Here is a 13504-nt window from a genome sequence, read left to right as displayed (position 1 = left end):
AAAAGGAGAAAGAAAATGTGAAAGAAGCCTCACTTCAATTCAAGCAGTACATTGAAAGATGTCCCGTCAGAGAGCTACCTCAGGATGAGAGACTGCCAATCCTTTTCATAGAGGGATTGCGAAATGAGACTCTCAAAAAAGATCTGCATTTGAAGGCATGTGTTACCTTCGAGCAAGTCACTAGAGAGACACTGCATCTAGTAGACAAATGTAAAGCATATGGGGAGGTGATTGAGGATACAAACCAAGGGACGAGTAGCACCTCTTTGACCACTAGTGAATCCACATTGAAACTGGGTAGGCAAAACCCAACTGTGAAGGATGTTCATCAAATGATCAAGGAAGTGATCAGAAGGATGAACCAGCAAAACAGGCCAAACCAAAACACACGACAATAGCCCACACAAAAATGTGACACTTGTGGAGGAGACCATCCAAATCATTGGTGCAACATGCAACTGAGGCGAGGAGCAAACATACAACATGTATTGAAGTGGTGTGCTATTGAACAAAAATGGACAAACCATGAGACCCACAAATGTTTCTACAATAGAAACTATGTTATGGAAAGACCATATGGGCCACGTGGAGTGCAAAAATTGCCACCACCCAGAAAATAACAAGTAGGACAAAACAATGCATTGAAAGGGTAGGAAAAACCTCAACCTATGTTGGGACAACAACCTCCTTTACCCCAGGAAAATAGAGCCATGGTGAGAGTTTCACAACCCATAGGGGCACCTATGGATTAGAGAATGATGCCAATACTTTCATACCTAGAAGATTCAAACAACTCTCATGAGAGGGGGTTAGATAGTAGTGCCTATGATTTTGAAGGAAAAATTCCATGGATAGGTTCTGAGGGGATGACAGAACCATCGTACATAACACAAAAAAAAACCATTACTTGGTCGATGAAAATATGCTCATGTTCACGGCAAATTAGAACTACAAACCTAGGGGGTACCTTCCTAGAACTCAACAACTGATGGGAGCTCCACAAGATTTTCCACCACCTGTAGCACCATACTATGAATGTGGAGGGGATCATGGGTCAAGAAGTTGTCCACACAAATGAGAGCATATAAAAATATTTGGGAGGGATATACAAATGACCATCTAATTCCACACTGTCCAAAAAACCTTGATAACAAAGGGAAAGCCACCATAAACAAAATTGGAGTTGTATCAAGCTCAAGTGGATTAGAAATGGAACCAACAATTCCAATGAATGCAATAAGAAGAGCACAAGCCTAGGGAGAAGCAAGGAATATACCTAGAAGAGACAAAAACATCCCACCTAGTCAAACCGAGATAGAGAGTTAATCGGTTAGTACCCCCAAAAAAATCTTGGAAAGTAAAAAGGGACAAGATGAAAGCCAAAAGGATAAAAGAAAAATCGTCCTTAGAAACCACATTGCAGCAAACCGAAGGAAAGGGACCGTAAAGAAGAAATTGTTGTAGCAAAACCATTAGAAATACCTTCGGGAGGTTTGGTCTTGGTGGACAAAGTCTTTGAGCCGTTAAATGAAATTTTGAAGGCTTATGAAGGTAGTAGGCTAAAGCTCAACCAAACCCAAGAGCATAGATGGTTAACCTATCTGCATCCAGGGTATGAGAAAGAGATGTTGCAGATGTGCAAGGAGCTCATCTAAGTGCCCCAAGCTCTTATGGAACCAGCAGTCCCGGATGCTCCAAAAATTGAGGTGTTGATCCACAAAAGAATCCAGGAGATGGAGAATTGAGGCATCGAAAGCAGAGACCGAAAAGGGCCGGTAGTTGAGGCACCATTAGATATGAGGGTGGTAGCCAATACCATAGATGGGTTGAGCTCACAAGCAATTATGCCAATTCCAAAAGTAGAAGCCACAGGATCTATGGGAGGATATCAGAAACAAAAAAGATGGAAGTGAGACCCTTGAGTCAACCCCTATCACTGAGATCCATCTAGACCATGAACTCTACCCCGACGATATCCGATCACTATACAGAGAGCTGCAAGGAAATAAGATTATAGTTTCTTAGACAGGTTCTCAAGCTACAACTAGTTAACCATAAAGCCAAAAGATCAACATAAGATGGCTTTTGCAACAGAGTGGGGCATATTTGCATATAGGGTGATGCCTTTTGGGTTGACCAATGCACTTGCCACCTTTCAGAGACTAATGAGTTATGCGTTTAAGGAGTATCTCATGCAATTTTTGGAAATATACATGGATGATCTATGCGTGCATTGTGAGTTGAGGAGTGAGCACATAACACACTTTGAGAAAGTTTTTGAGAAGTGCATATCTTACCATATTTGTTTGAACCCTAAAAAATGTGTCTTCATGATGGTAAGGCAAGATCTTGGGACACATTGTGTTTAAAAATGGGATTTTCACTAATCAAGCATCATTGTAGTTCCAAGACCAAACAAGGTAAAAGAAGTACAGGCACTTTTGGGCCATTGTGGGTATCATTGGTGCTTCATATACATGTATTCTATTATAGCTAAGCCTCTGTATTCTCTTATTGCCAAGTTTGAGTGGACGGAAGAATGTGAGAAGGGTTTTCACAAATTGAGGCAAGGATTAATTTCTCTTGTAATTTTGCAAGCGCCTGATTGAAAGAAGATCTTCCATGTCCATGTGGATGCATTAGCCTATGCCATAGGATGCCTATTAGCTTGACCTGGAGAGAAAAAAAAGGATTTTTCCATTTGTTACTCTCTTAGGTAGCTAAACAGTGCAGAGAAGAATTATACCACTATCAAAAGAGAAGTCCTAGGAATGATATATGCCTTCAAAAATTTTAGACACTACCTTCTCGCGAATAGGTTTGTTTTCTTCGTAGACCACCAAGCACTATTATACCTAGTAAGCAAACCTTGTAATACAGCAAGGATTGTTTGCTGGTTTATAATATTGCTTGAATTTGATTTCATTGTGGTCATGAAGAAAGGAACAACACACAAAAGAGCAGACCATCTTTTGAGACTGTTCCATGGAGAAGCACCCAAAGGTATTGATGATGCCCTTCCAAATTCTTATTTGTTTAACATTGAAATGGTTCCAAGGTGGAGTGAAGAGGTCATTCTTCTACTCACCATAGGATCATTACAGGTAGAAAGACAACCGTCAATCATTAATGAGACCAAAAATCTCCAGCTTTTAGCTGGACGGCTATACAAGAAAGGAAACAATGAGACTCTTGAGATTATGTGTACAACCAAATGAAAACAAATATTATCTGAGACTTGCTCATATAAAACACACAGGGTTTCACAATGGCAATGCACAAACATTCCAAATACTGATGAGACTTGGTGTCTACTAGCTAAACATGGAAAAAAGTGTCCATGATTACATAAAATCATGTGAAGCCTGTAAAAGACAACCACCAGTAGTGTAACATGCCACGCTCTTTATAGTAATTGGAGCTCCCAATTGAGTACTTACATTATTGAGTACCTAAACACCAGGACCTTCCTGGAGGGATTGAGTAAGGTACGAATGAGAACTATCAAGGAGGAAGCAAATCCCTGTGTGTTGATTTTGAACCAACTATACCAGCGGGGGAAAGATAACCAATTGAGATATTGTGCTTCTAAGAACAAACATTTATCAATCCTAGAATAAGCACATGCAGTCCATCCAGGTGGAAATTTTTTTGTTGACAAAACAGAAAACAGGAATATGGTGGCCAACCCTATTCACAGACGCGGAGACATATGTAAAATGGTGTGATGAATTCCAATGCACTAAAGAACCTCTAAGGAGAGATGAAATGCCCTTATGCCCAGTAATAGAAGTTTGAGCCTTTGCCAAGTGGGCCATAGATTTTGTAGACCCCATCATACCTCCTGCATATCGCACACACACTCAATATATTATAGTAGCAATGGATTATTTGACCAAATGGGTGGAAGCAAAGAAACACAAAAAAATGATGCACTAACTATGGCATGGTTCCTATTTGAAAACATATTTACCAGATATGGCTCTCAATATAGCCTACCCATTGAGATTGTGAGCGATCGAGGAACCCACTTTGTGAACACCGTCGTTGAACGTTTACTCGATGAATTCATGGTGGTTCATTATAAGTCAGCTCCCTACCACCCCTAAGCTAATGGAAAAGCAGAGAGCACGAAAAAAATCTTATGAATGGTGCTAACCAAAATAATGAGTAACTCAAGGATTGATTGAGATCTAAAGCTACACTCAGTGTTATGGGCTTACAGGGTAGCATTTAAAACTTCCATTGAATCCTCTCTATTTAACCTTGTGTTCAAAATAAATGCTATTCTACCCATGGAATTTTGGATTCCCACACTTCCAAGTTGCAACACAACTCGGTTGGACGAGACACAAACTCTCTGAAATACTAGACATCTTGTAGCAAGTAGACAAAACTAGATTAAAGGCGGTAGCAGGGATATATGCCCAGAAACGACAAATGAAGGCTTTCCATGACCAACATATAATAAGCAATGAGTTTCAGAAAGGGGATTATGTATTGGTGTATACCCTAAAGCAAACATTCCAAAAAGCGAGGGATGGAGCCTTTTGTGATCCACAACATATCGCAAAGTGGCACCATTAAACTTGCAACATTGGCAGGTGAGGATATTCCTAACTGGATAAGTGGGATGTAGGTTTAAAAAGTATCTTCTCCCATTGACACAAGAAGAGATAGTATCTTCGCCCATTGACACAAGAATCTTCTCCCATTGACACGAGAAGAGATTAAAAAAAATCATGTGGCAGCAGAGCGGAAGAATCAAGCCCATGCTATTCAAGCATAGGCTAAGGAGGAAGCCAGACTCAAAATATTAAATCAAAAGGAACAATCCGGACATAGGAAAAATTGGTAGCAATGAAAAGGCCTCAATCCTCCTCTAATAGCATCAATTCAGATGGAACCTACATGTCCTGGTGGTATGGATGTACGAATTATCCTTCAACTTCCTGATGGTTTCACTGAACAAGCACTAGTAGACATAGGAGCACAAGCCAATGTCATAAAATACTTGATGTTCTTGAAAATGGCCACGGACCCTCTAACAACAAACCAAATCAAACTCAAGGCAGCTAATCAAGGGACAATGGTGAGCGTGGGTCAAGCCAAATTATCAATCAATGTCAATGGTCAAAGCTCTCCTCACCAATTTAATGTAATGGAAGATACAGATCTTAATGAAGTAGTGATTCTTGGAGTACCTTGGATGAGTACATACAAGGAAACACCAAATTGGCGAGATAACACATTACAACTCAGCTTCAATGACACATCCTTCACTACTCCATTGTGCAAACATATCACTTTTGGGAAATTCATACTCTTTAGGATTCACATTCAACCAAGGCAGCTAGAAAGGTTTGGGTCAAGAAGACCATGATGCAGTCAAATCCTAAACAATTATGGATTCCCAAAAGAATTTTTAACCACTTTCAAACACAACTACTTGGATCTACTTTCTCAAACATAAAGCTTGCTCATTCCAAAGAACACAAGGCTTCCAATGTCCAATCAGTCACTTCTACTTAGATATCAAAGCCAATCCAGCAAAAAAAAAGAGCAACCAATACCAACAACATGGCAATGGTGACCAAAACAACATCGGCAACAACATGAATCACAGTCTCCATGCTACCAATCAAAGCAACTCAAATGGATTCCAAAACAAACCAAACCAACTAAACAAGATATCATGTCGGTCAAGGTTAACCAAATTCTTTTATTTGGGCCTAGTAGCTTCAAAGAAACCTCGCCAACAAAAGCCACTGAACAGATAGTTCAAAACCCATATCTTGCACAACGTGTCGTTACCCCATGAATCTCTTCAATTTTCATGATACGGACACATTCCACGGTCTTGCATAGACACATAGTCCGCGCCCATGCACCATGTCATATCTTCATCAAGGACGCCTCAAAATGGGAAGGGGGGTAGTAACACGAACTAGCAGCAATATGATCATAGCTTTGTATATATGTTTTCTTATTAATTCTTCTCCTTTTTAGTATATAATGTTTTCTTGTTAATTGTTTTTCTTTTCATGAGATATTTTAGGCATTTCTATAAAAAATTTGAGAAGAGAATGAAATGTTAAGGGTGAGTCTTATTATTCTTCGGTTTAAAGAGGGAGAAAGAGAGACTCCCTTAGGGTGAGTTCGTTAAGTTGGGAGGGTTTACGTAGAAAATATGCGCGACCGAGTCTTATACCACATTAGGTAATACTTATGGAAGGATTCCAGAGCTTGGTTTGGGTAGCACAGTAAGGGATATGCGCGGTAATTGTTTTGGTAAGTGAATAGATTTAGCGGTAGAGATTTATGGTAGAGTATTGACAACGGTGGTTGAGAGTAGTGTCGGAGGATTTTTAGAGTCGTGACCAAAGAAAATTTTTCTCGTACATGGGGTGCAAGAAGAGGGTAGCAAAAGAAAAAAGGGTTGCAAAGAGAAAGGGTTTTGCTAATAAGTGGGGTACACCAAGAGGGATTCTATTAATCCGTGGGGCACAAAAAAATTTGTTATGCTCGTAAGTGGGGTTCAAAGGTGATTTAACTCATAAGTGGAGTACAAAAATAATTATTAAGCTCCTAAGCGGAGTACAAAGGATGGTTTAGCTCAAAAGTAGGGTACAAAAAGTTGTTATGCTCTTAAGATGGGTACAAAAAATTTTTATGCTCTAAAGATGGGTACAAAACAATATTTGGATCAAAAGTGAGGTAGAAAAGGCGGGATATGGGGTAAATCATGCGTCGAAGTAGTACGATCCATCAACCTGCACAGAGAGTAAAATGAGGGTAAGTTTTGGGTAGGTTGAATGTTATTATGGTGCATAAGGTTTGTTTATGAGGAGTGTTGGTAAATTGGGTCCTGTGGTCCAGCATGTGATGGGTTTATCTAAGTGGGAGAGGTTTGGCGAATTTAGGCAGGTTTGATGGATAGGTTTGCCAATTGTCAAGGAGGGTTTGATTTTCCTAGTTTCGGGGGTAAAAGGTATTTTAAAGATGGTTGGGGAGTGGTGGTTCTTTGTTGAGGAAGGTTTACTCAAGAGGTTATCCCTTTCTAAATAAGAGATTGAGTTGAATACTTTGAGAAGTACTTGCCTAGGCTAGCCTCTTTTCGTGAGTCTGATAAAAAAGAGATTCCTTGTGCTGAGGTAGTGTTCGAAGGAGCTTTCTCTCATAATGTACCTCCTAAGTTCTGACTTGATGAAGGCTATTTTCTGGTGGGTAGGGTGCCAAGAGATCCATGGTATATAGTGGAAAGAGTTTAGAGGTTTTTGGAAGCAATTAGAGTCTAGGATGCCATGGGTTAACAATTTGGGTCCCTTGAAGAAGTGGATGTCTAGGATTGTGGCTTGATTGGTAGAAATGGAGGGGGTGATTTTCATGTGTTCAAGCAAAGCTCCTGCGTAGGTATTGAGGGCGATTGTTAAAGATTCAATGGGGCCAGTCCATATACCAAAGGCATCATCAATGAATCTTCTGAAGTATGCCAGGTTTGGGTCATTGAGAAGAGGGGATTGGGATTCTAGGTGGCAAAGAAAAAGACAAGCATAGACCACGACAAAATTGGATCCCATTGCTGTGCCTTTGATTTGTTTGAAAGTTCTATTATTGAAACTGATGTAGTGTTGTGTAAGGATGAGGGTAGAAAGAGAGATTATGAAGTTGGTTTTTCGGAGGATCGAAAAGTTTACAAATGGTTGTTTTAAGAGCAATGAGTCCTTGGTCTATCAGGATGCTAGGATAGAGGGAGTTTATATCAAAAGTAAAAAGGAGAGAATTTGGTGGAAAATGGGTATGGTGTAGGTCTTTGATTAGGGACAGGGAGTCTTTTAGATGTTGTTTGTAACTCAGTAGGACTGGGTATAGCTCTACGTGTAGCCATTTTGATGCATTTTCCAAAAAATAGCCATTGTAAGTACAAATAGGTCTAGCGACAAGTGATGGTTTATGAAATTTGGGGAGGAAGTAGATTCGGTAGGGTTTGAAAGGTTTTGAGAGGGGTGCAAGTATGAAGATACGTTGCTCCATGGGGAGGAGGGTGTATATGTGGATGATGGTAGAGAGGAGAGAGGCTAGGTAGTTGTGAGGAGGTGGGGTAGTTGGTTGATAGGTGATGGGGTCATTGAGTTGTCTAAGTGCCTCCTTATCATACCATTCCTTCGAGAGGATAGTAAGACCAAGGTTTTTGTCGGCGGGTTTAATAACAATGGAGTTATCGTGTGAAAGAGATTTGAGGGCTTGATGTACAAACTTTGGGCGTTTAGAGAAGGAAGTGTTGTAACTATCCAATTTATGTATGAGATGCAGCTTGTTAAGTTCTATGATAATTTCTAGAGAGGGATTCTTTTCGGGTGGTTTCCAATGGGGGTTGGGTAATTTAAATGGAGAAAAGGAGGAGGCTTCTTTGGTTTTGAAGAAATCTTTAAGTTGTAAGCTTCTTCCTAAGGTTTCGTGTGCTTCTAGGAGGTGTTTGGGTGTAGGATTGGGAGGAGGCGGGATGTACTTGAGACCCAAGTTCAAGCATTTATTTTCATTGAAAGTGAGGGGACGTGTGGTGAGGTTATGTACAAAGTTTGTAGAAATGGCGTTATCAAAAGATTAGGCCGGTTGCTTACCAAAAATTTTGAGTTTGTACTCGTGTGGGTTGGTAAGAGGGAGCCAAAAACTATTCCTTTTCCTTGAGTTTTTGCATGTCGTTGTCGCGTCGCATCGGAGGTTCATGCATGTCGCTGTCGCGTCGCATTGGAGGTTCATCGAGTTAGGCAAAGTCGTAGTCGAGGGACTAGAAGGAGAGGGAGTTGAAGGAGAGGTATTAAGCATCCATAGTGTAGGGAGGAGGGGGGCTTGTCAAAAAGAAGATGTACCCATGAGGTTGGGTGGGTTTGCCCTAGTCCCTCCTCCTTTTGCCTTTTCCCGAAGACGAAGAGATATGGTTAGGATGAAGTACATGGTTAGGATGGAGTACATGGTTATTACGGGAGGTAGATTGAAGGTTGTTATGCGATATAGAATGGGGGTTTAAGGTAGGCGTAAGAGGTGGAGGAGACTTTGGGGAAAAGAGATTATGGATGTGATTGAGAGGGTATTTAGGTGGTATGGTACGTTCTTTGGAGTAGTGTGGGGGAGGGAGTTTACGTTTTTTGAAAGGGGGAGAGCTAGGGGGAGAGTTAGTCTTAGTCGCTTTGTTTTGGGCGAAGGGATGATGAGAGAGAGTTTTGTTAGGTTTGGTGGTTGGACCGGACTTGGTTTGCTTGTTTGGGAGAGAGGCTCTAGGTGGAAGGAAGGGAGATTTAGAAGCGGAATGGACAAGGGGTGATTTAGATAGGGTGAGATGGGAGTTTTTAGAGGAGGAAAGGTGTTTCATTTGTTTGCACACTTCCCGCTCAACAAGTTCCTTTATGGATTCTTCTTTGGGGAGAAGGGTTATTTCCTCAAGGGTAGAGGTGATGGTTCGCTTTCTAGCCTTCCTAGCTTCTTCATCCTTGACGGTGGTTAGGTGGGTGTTAACTATATAAGTTTGCATGAGCGAGAGAAATTGTTGAAGAGTAGAGTCTTTCCATTTATCCAAGTGACGTTGCCAATCGGAGATAGAGACTAAAGGTAGAGAGATGCGTGAGAGTTTTGTTGTGAGGCTAGAGAGGCGGTTGGCAACACTAGTGTGGTAGTTGTTTAATTCTTTGTTGAGGTTTTAGAGGAGAAGTTTATTGGCTACAATAAGCGCTTGGGTACAATCCAATTGGTATTGGATGGTGAGGGCGGTAAATTTAGCATTGAGAAGGGCTTGAGCTTGAGTGTCTTCAATTTGTAGACGGGGTGGCTTCATGTTGAGACTATTAGGGGCCAATTGTTGCTTGTGTAGCTCTTCTAAGTGGGTGGTGAAAGTTGTAGCTTTGCATTTCTTTTTGTGTAGCTTTTGAAATTCGACAAGGGAGAACGAAAGGATTTCTTCAAATTCTTTCGGTTTATCAAGGGGAAGGGAGGGGGGTTCTATATAAGGAGGGGGAGAGACATGGCCAAGGTTGAGAGGGGGTTCAAGTTTAGAGGTGGAGGGTAAGGGCTTTGGGTTAGGTAGGTTTGGTTTAGTGGTGTTGAGGGAAATTCGGATATTAGATTGAGGTTGTAGGTAAGGTTTTGTGGGGGCGGGTGGGGTGAAGTTTTCTTCTTGGCTAAGGTTGAGTCGGACGGGGGAGTTAGTTTCTCCTTCTTCTTCTTCTTCTTCTTCTACACCATCCTCTTGAATCCTAGTGTGTTGTGGGTTGAGAGAGAAGTTAAAAGCTCTTCATTGAGGTGTTCGAGCTCTTCTGCGATCATTTTGTAAGGGTCCACCATGTCGTGGTCAAAGGTATTGGAGGCATTTAGGGTAAGCTCCGGGTTATTATTAAAGGCTTGAGAGCTTTGTTGGCTCTCTGTTGGCGAGGTGACCTCCAAGTTGGCCGCCAAGGGTGAGTCTTGATGTTGTGCGTTGCTTGCGAAGTCATCGAATCCATAGTCTTCCATGGTGAGTGCTCTCGGCGGTGTAGTTGGGAAGTTTGTGGGTTGATGAGAAAGGCACGAGGTCGGGGTTGTTTTACACCAAGTCATTGCAGTTGTTGTTGTAGAGTAGCATAGTTGTGGTTACAAATTGAGGTTACAGGTAGGGTTGGTGGGAGGTTTAAGTTGGGTATTGTGAGGTGGCACTATTGGGACTCGGCGCTTGTGCAGTGTGACCCAGCCCTTGTGTCACTAATTTATGCAACAGTGCCACTTCGGCCCGGTAGAATGGGTTTCACAGCATAAGTAATTGCATGCAGTCATGTTGATTTTTCCTGGTAGCAAGGATTAGGCAGTATGGACTAGGACGCGGAGACCAGGGTTAGGCAGTAGACACTTAGGTTGATGCAGAGCCGCATGGAGCCACGTGGAGCAACCAGGAGCTGCAATTGCGTTCGGAGGTGCACAAGCATGGGTTGCTGCAGTTGATGCAATTGTTGTAGCGCCACGTGGAGTCATAATGGCACCGAGGAGGAGCAGAGGTGTTCTCACCTTCTTGTGTTGTTAGCGTCGTGTAGCTCGAAGATGTTGAGGATGCCGACGTGTTGTTGAAAGCGTCGTGCAACCCGGAGATGCTACGGATGCCACCCCGTTGCTGATGAGCTTCGGCTCTGCGTAGGAGTTGTATTCAGTGTGAGAAGGCGTAGCTGTAGCGTGCGAGGAGATGTAGCTGTAGCGTGCCTTGGAGGGGATAGGTGTGCATGAGTAGGAGGGTAGGCAGATGATAACGCGAAGCTAATGCTAAGTTGTGGCCCGTGGAACAGATTATCACTATGCTAAGCTGTGGCCCGTGGAATAGATTATCATTATGCTCCATAGGTTTTGGGTTGTTAGCGATGGTGAGTGGCGCAGGCGAGAGAGGCAGGAGGTGAGGTAGTGTGCAAAACGTGAGAGCTTGATGATGAGGTGTTAAGACTGCGCAGCGGGAGGTTTTCGTGAGTTTTGCTGAGTTGGTTATGATTGCTATGCGGATTAAGGGTAGAGGGTTTGGTCGAGGAGTGCTGGCGTGAAGTAGACCAACGGTCACTGTTTAGCAGGGTAGGACTCGCGTCAGAGTAAGGCCACGTAAAGTGGTATAAATGGGCTATTGGTACTCGAGGGGAGGATTAAGAGGCCATTTGTACTTAAGGGAAGGATTACGAGGGTTGATTCCCGCATGGAGCCTCGCTGTAAGGGAGGGTTACGGGGTCAAAATTAAAGGTTTTTAAACCCTTAATGTTAGAGAGCCTTGCGTTATTATTACTAATCATAAAGGATGACACTCTAACTCCATGTCGATCCATTAATGGAAACGGAGAAGAGGATGGGATGCGATGGATCTGTTTGGAGGGGATATAGGAGGAGGGTTAGCTTATGGCGCTTACGAATGAAGGGGATGCGATTAAAGAGTGTGCAGCGCTTATATTTTCATATCAAAGCATTTCTATAAAAAATTCGAGAAGGACCAAGCGTGCGGAACACTCTAGCTTCATGGAGGGGGGGGGGGGGTTGGGAGGAGAAGAAACCAAACGCGTTTCGCTCTTAAGAGAGCTCATCAGTGGTGTTTCTAGGGATTTTGGGCAATGTAAAGAAGTTATGGGAAGGGAGTAGGGGTTTGTTTAAGTAGGGTGAGTTTTGGGAGGGAAGGTGTTTGAAAAAGAGGGGGGGAAGTAGGTTTAGATTTTTGAACTTCAAATTCAAAAGGACTAGAGTATAGTTGTGTGTGAGAGTGACATGAGAATGAATGTTAAGGGTGAGCCTTATTATTCTTAGGTTTAAAGAGGGAGAAAGAGAGACTCCCTTAGGGTGAGTTCGTTAAGTTGGGAGGGTTTACGTAGAAAATATGCGCGACGGAGTCTTATACCAAATTAGGTAATACTTATGGAAGGATTCCAGAGCTTGGTTTGGGTAGCGCAGTAAGGGATATGCACGGTAATTGTTTTGGTAAGTGAATAGATTTAGCGGTAGAGATTTATGGTAGAGTATTGACAACGGTGGTTGAGAGTAGTGTCGGAGGAGTTTTAGAGTCGTGACCAAAGAAAATTTTGCTCGTACATGGGGTGCAAGGAAGAGGGTAGCAAAAGAAAAAAGGGTTGCAAAGAGAAAGGGTTTTGCCAATAAGTGGGGTACACCAAGAGGGATTCTGTTAATCCGTGGGGCACAAAAAAAATTTGTTATGCTCGTAAGTGGGGTTCAAAGGTGATTTAACTCATAAGTGGAGTACAAAAATAATTATTAAGCTCCTAAGCAGAGTACAAAGGATGGTTTAGCTCAAAAGTAGGGTACAAAAAATTGTTATGCTCTTAAGATGGGTACAAAAAATTGTTATGCTCTAAAGATGGGTACAAAACAATATTTGGATCAAAAGTGAGGTAGAAAAGGTGGGATATGGGGTAAATCATGCGTCGAAGTAGTACGATCCATCAACCTGCACAGAGAGTAAAATGAGGGTAAGTTTTGGGTAGGTTGAATGTTATTATGGTGCATAAGGTTTGTTTATGAGGAGTGTTTGTAAATTGGGTCCTGTGGTCCATCATGTGATGGGTTTATCTAAGTGGGAGAGGTTTGGTGAATTTAGGCAAGCTTGATGGAAAGGTTTGGCAATTGTCAAGGAGGGTTTGAGTTTCCTAGTTTCGGGGGTAAAAGGTATTTGAAAGATGGTTGGGGAGTGGTGGTTCTTTGTTGAGGAAGGTTTCCTGAGGAGTAAGATGCTACACTGAGATCATGTATATATAAGCCAGCATAATAACTTTGGAATTTTTTTTCCAAATAATAAAAATTATCGCAAGGGCTTCAAACATGGAAATGTTTGGCACCTATCGAATTTTGGGCCAACCTGTGAGGGATCAAAACTGCAAATTTAAAGCCATTTGGCGACTGAATGTCCAACTGATGAATCGTTTGAATCGTAGAAGGTTTGACAAAAAACAATTTGTGCAATCAAGGTAAGAATGCATAAAGCCTTCTGGGTAGGTCGAGAACATATAGT

The sequence above is a fragment of the Adiantum capillus-veneris genome, chromosome 8, assembly GCF_014529385.1.
Source record: "Adiantum capillus-veneris isolate H3 chromosome 8, ASM1452938v2, whole genome shotgun sequence".
Taxonomy (NCBI): Eukaryota; Viridiplantae; Streptophyta; class Polypodiopsida; order Polypodiales; family Pteridaceae; genus Adiantum; species Adiantum capillus-veneris.
The sequence above is the reverse complement of the archived record's forward strand: the minus strand, read 5'-3'. Positions refer to the sequence as shown.